Source organism: Pundamilia nyererei, unplaced genomic scaffold, assembly GCF_000239375.1.
Source record: "Pundamilia nyererei isolate P.nyererei 1_Seehausen unplaced genomic scaffold, PunNye1.0 scaffold00009, whole genome shotgun sequence".
Taxonomy (NCBI): Eukaryota; Metazoa; Chordata; class Actinopteri; order Cichliformes; family Cichlidae; genus Pundamilia; species Pundamilia nyererei.
The window spans coordinates 4,789,189-4,795,188 of record NW_005187410.1 but is presented as its reverse complement, the minus strand read 5'-3'; positions in this window follow the sequence as shown (position 1 = coordinate 4,795,188).

Genomic DNA, 6,000 nt, shown 5'->3' with positions numbered 1-6,000 from the left:
AATTTGGCAGCCATTTCCTCCACCAGTAAGGCCTGAGCTTGATGAAGCTAATGGGATTATAGGAGAAGAGGCTGCTAACCCAAGATTCAGCTATCAAATGTTTAAGCTAATGAGGGCATCTCATGAGGGGGAGCTTGATTACTTTGGCTTATCAGATGACACCAGGGACTGCGAGGTCACTGTGTTTAATGGTTGTAATAACGCACATACAGCACTTCTCGTGCTCATAAACCAAACTATCAAGATGAAACGAGGATTGTGTCTGCGTGACAGACCTACAGAGGCAACAGAAATCACTTTGGATTTGTTGTGCAGTGCTGTGAATCCAAACACTGAGCTCTTTGATTTGAGTCAAGATTTCAGGACACTTTTATACTGTCCTGTCACTTTTATACAAAAGCAGTTGTGTTAATTGATAAGCATATCAATTTACCAATATTTTACCTTTTTTTTTCATTTTTAATATTATCTGAAAACATACTGAAAAATCGTGCCCACATCCAAATCCCAATGTAGAGTAGCTAAATAAAGCTTATTAAGCTTATGTCTGTACTTGCTATAATAAGCACATTGCACAGTATGACAGTCATTACAGTAATATATGTTGAATTTTTTTTACATACACACAAGTGTTCAACTGCAATAAATACTTGGCACAAAATTTATTTTAATATGGACACAGCAAGGTTTGCAATGTGAAATCACTTTGCAATAAATTATTTCTAAAGTGAAATCATATATTTGTGACATGATTTAGTCGAATCACAAACAAAGAAAACATGAGGGGTTACAGTGAGAGCCACAGATAAGTTAGGAGAGTAAAAAAAATGAGAGGCTTTGATGGTTTTGGTCATTTTATGCACATGCACTCTGTCAGTATAAAATACTTGTCAGTGCACAGGCCAATGTTGACTTCAGTCTTTTAACATTTCAGCCATTTATAATTGTTATTATTTAAGGTTGAGGTTTACCTGCTGTGGAATTCCAACTTGCATTTAGAAAGATCAAAATCTGTTTTTACTAAGTGTAATTTCAGTGACCTGTTGGAGCGTAGAAGTTAAATGAGCTAAAGTTGTGTAAATGTTCTAAATCAAGTGTATTTTAGCCTCTATATATGTGGGCAGATTTGAAATATGCTGCATTTGTACTGGATCTTTAAAAAAGCCAAAGCTGTCTTATTTAAAAAGTATCGTGCTGAACAAGACTGCAGTCATTGAACAAGACCAAACCAAAGATGTAAAATAATAATATAATCATGAGCAGTGAGAAGCTGAACAATTTCTTGAACATTAAGTTAATTGTTAGGAAATCTAATTGAGTCACTTGTTTTAGTGAACCAAAGCACACAGTATCGGGACTTTGCTCACATAAATTTAAGGCAATTAAAATCATTTCCAAGTATAACCTTTGAAGTTTCAAAAACTGTAGTTCCTCTAATGGCCACTAGAGACTAACTAGAAAAGTGAGTCAGTCACCATAAACTGCCATGTTAAAAATGCCAGCCCCTTTGAGCAGATATAAGCACGTTTTCAGACTAGTACAAAAAACTGTTTTTAATAATCTTCCCATTTGGCACAATTGGTCAGTGGATCACCGTTTTTTATTGTATTGTATTATATTGTATGTGTTCTTGGCCATGCTGAGTGAAAGGTGGGCGTTAAGCTATCTGCTAGGCTTCATGGGTACTAATTCATGTCACTGAAGTGGACCTGCTGACTGTGTTGTTGCTGAGTCCTTTGAGGCATGTTATACGCAAATATTTGGCTTACTTGTTGTTAGATTCATTGTAAGAGTGTAAGAGATGTGCATGTCTGTGCAATGTTGCCAAAGATTAAGAAAACCTTCCACATTCCCCCCTCTCATCTAAATATGGTCCCTTCTGGCCCCAAAATGTTATGATGTAAAAGTTGAGGCTTTATCCTTTTCAAACACAGCAATCCTGTGGGTAATGTTACAGTGGCTACATTTATGCATGTATGTATTTTGTATGTATGCTAACGTTGTCATTTGTTCTTTTTGTGCTACAAAAAAATAGGAAACTATAATTTATGCACAACAAAAAAAAGTTGCCATACTGAAGAATGATTTGATTACTAAGTTAATGTCACTTATCTAGGGTAAAAATTTTGTCTGATCGGTTTTGTAGAAATAATTTTAAAGATTTGGATGTAGGTATGAACATTATTTTCATTGACATAGTGTCACAACATTGTTATGCAAGTCAAAGCGAAGAAGGAGAGACAAAAGAACTGTTCATAAAAATGTATTTTATTCCTAAGAACTGTACCTTGCTTTTTACTTAGTGAACAATAGTTTATGTGAAAACCTCATCTGCAAAACGATGATGCCATGTAAAACAAAGGACGTCCCTTTGTTTTACATGGCATCATCACATGATATCTCTTTAAAACCATAAGACATCTGTCCTTTAATCCTTTGAAGCCTTTCGAGTAACTCTCAGGAATCAGCGTACGTGAATTTAAAGCTCCAGTCGCTTCATTAGTTGCAGTATGAGTCATCCTGATTTTTTTCTAATCCTTTCATTTTTATTTGCTTCACTCAGTTCAGTGTTTATTTGCTTGTGAGGTTTGAATACTCATCGATGTCAGAACACGTGATGTATAAAGAGCATCGAAGCCATTCTTGGCACAACACTTAGACATGTTACTGGCAAGTGGAAAATGTATTTAGTCACAATTTTACACGTTTAAATGTAAAAATATATATGTAGATTTGATATGATTTTGTCTAAAAAAAAAAAAGATGATCGATAGTTCTTTGCTGAATATTATCTTTTCCTCACTCAGATAGTCATTAAGATTACAGTGTTGTGATGATTGTTGCCACTGATTAGCAGACTTGCAGCTGCTTGCTTTCACGCCAGCGAATGAATTAATCAAGTCAACAAAGACAGGCTAATCACTGTTTTAACATTCCCCCATTAAATGAAGTGATGGCTAATTACTGCTTGTGCTTTAAGACAGCCTTTCAGGAATTTTTAAACTGCTTTGAAGTCAGATATCATCTTTGTCTAATATCAAAAAGATCTCTTATTCTAACCTTTCATGGATGATAACTTTCATCCTGTTTACATGCCCAGAGATGCAGAAATACACAGATATTATTCTTTCTATGAGCTGTGAAATTCTGATAAAATAAGATTTGCCAATGGGTTAGTTTACCCAAATTACCATAAAATTTTTCACTTTTTTTAAAACTCGTATGTACAATGTAAATTGTTTAGCTTTAATTATTTCAGGGGAGTTATGCCACTGACTGAGATGTATGTCTTCAAAGAAACTAAATGTCATTGGATCATGTTCTGTTTTTGGCATTTGTAATATATGTATTTGGGGGGGAAAAAAGAAAGTTAAAGCGAGTAAAAGACACTGCCATCTTTCCCCTATTTCTATGTAAAATGAACCCTACCCTGAAAATTCTCAACACTATAGTAAGATTTGTTTAATATCAATATAATGACTTAATATTGCAGGTTCGTGTCAGCAGCTGTTCCTGTAATCATGACACACTCTGGCTGGTCCCTGTGTAAACCTGCAGTTCTGGTAGATGTAAGCCTGACAGATATTGATCGATGCAGACATTTTAATGACACGTTGAGCTTTTTATTACATTTTTGTCACGCTGCAAACAAACCTAATGCTTTTTTATGTTGGGTCAGGTCTTAAATTGTACTTCTCATCTTTTCTCTGGAAAGAGAAGTAATAACAGGGGAATTAGGTTGATGTTAACCACCATCATTCTATCCACATCATAAGCCAGCCCCTGTAAAGATAGCCAGCTCAATGAGCTGTGCATTGTGTGCAGTAGCTGACTGTGTCGTTACATGGTGGAGTTCTTACAGTGCCAGGAAAATGTATATTTATTTTGCATGCAAAACAATATTTTTTAGCACCCTGCATTTGTCATTTGATCCATTTATAATCAATTCTGAGCTTCTTAGAAATGATCTGAATAGCATCAGTGTCAGACTTGTGGAGATGCTTGGCAGAAGGAGCACAAAAAGAGAACCCGATAATCAAAATGAAAAATTGTTTCCACATCGGTGGTTTCCCAACGGGGAAACCATTCGTATGTCAGCTCAGGAGACAAAAAGGGTTTCTGCTTTATGTGGTTTGCTATCTTGACTTGTGCCTGTTGAGATTCAGTGTTTGTTCATGTCATTGTCATTATTGGATACTGTTTATAAGGCCACGAGTTTGAACCTTGACTTTTTCAGCCATCATGGATGGGTTATATGTATATGTACTGTAAAGAAAAAAGTCATTAATAAAAAAAAATATGCGTAACATTTCCTAAAGTCAGCCAACACTGTGAGAGGAATAATGTGTCATTTTTTTTCTCCTAAACGTTAGTTTGTCAAGCTTAAAAGAAACACAAAAAAGAGGAAAGAAAAGAAAAAAAATCAGGATTTAAATGTCAGTTAAAACTTAACTGCAAAAATAAATCTATCAGCTAATACTGATCATATAATTTAACAGTAAACTCAAGAATGGCTACCTAAATGACCTTTTGATGCAAGTGTTCTTGTCAATCTGAAATGTAGGGCTGCATATGAGAAGCTAAGGCTAAACTAAGTTATTTATGGGATATTGCGACAGAAAGTTACTTTTTGATGTAAACTAAAAATGTATATTAGTAGAGCATGTCACAGTACCACAACAGCTGCATTATGTCTACTCAGTAATATTACTGAAACGCTTAAAGATTTTCAGCTTTAGGTGGATCACTGATCTATCAGAAACATTCGATTCATGGCATCAATATATTCTCAGTCAATAGATTGACTCACTCTTAGATTAAGAGTTCTCTAAATGGTTTCATGTAGAGGAGGGTTCAGGTCATTTTAACAGGCGTTCCACAGGGAACCATTCTTGGATCTGTTTTTTTTTTCACCTTGTGTACAAACAATATTATCTCTACCAGCCAAAACTGTAATATGTGTATTTATGCAGATGACACTATTATATATTCCACTGGCTCTTTGTTTAAACTGAACATTGCAAATCTCGTCTGGTTTTGATACATTTCAAAAATCTCTTATCAAGCATGAGCTTGTTTTAAATTTCAGTAAAATTAAGTCTATGATATTCATAAGGTCACCTAAAAGTAGCCTCCATTCTCTTCATAGTCGTAAAACTGAAACTATTGATTTGTTTTAAATACTTAGGATTCTGGCTGGACCTTATACACATTTTTAAGATACCTATCATGAAAATGAAAGTAAAAAATTGGATTTTTGTAATGAAAAAAAAAAAGATAACTGTACAATCCACCTTTTTGTCTGTGCTCGGTTATTGTCACGGCCTGCGGGATCGGCAAGGCACTGATCAGCATCTCTCTCCCCCTCCCCTGTTTTGCTGGGGCGGAACTCATGGCGGGTTCACGCCCTCGGTCCACGCCCTCCCGGATCATGCACACCTGGGCCTCATCAGACCAGCTGGTATATCAGAAGGATCAGCTGTTCAACGCTGGATTGTTGTGAGACTCTAGTCAGTACACGTCGAGCCCTAGTTTCCCACTCTTCCGTCTCAGACAGTTAACATTTGTCTCTCTGTTCTAGATTCCCCGGACCCGTCCCCGTGTTTCCCCGTGTGGAGTGTGTAAGAGGTGACTGGTCACTAGCGGAGAGAGGTTGGCGTGAGCGCGTGTGTGATTCCCTTGTTTTTCCCTGGAGCCCTGGAACCCTGCCTCTCACATCTTGTATATAGCACTGTCCTCGCACTGTCTGTAAATACACTTGGTGAAGATTTTGTGAATAAACCGTCTCTGTTAAAACACAACTCCGGAGTCCTGCGAGTGGATCCTCAGAGCAACCCGTGACAGTTATGGTGACTTCTTTATATGCATGCTTCTATGTTTGCCTTGAAGCCTCTAGAGTCTGTTTATCACAGTGTATTACAATTTCCGATTTTTATACCATATGATTAAATATAAACACAGTACTTACAATGCCAGTTCATAGGGCATTTTAGCAATAGC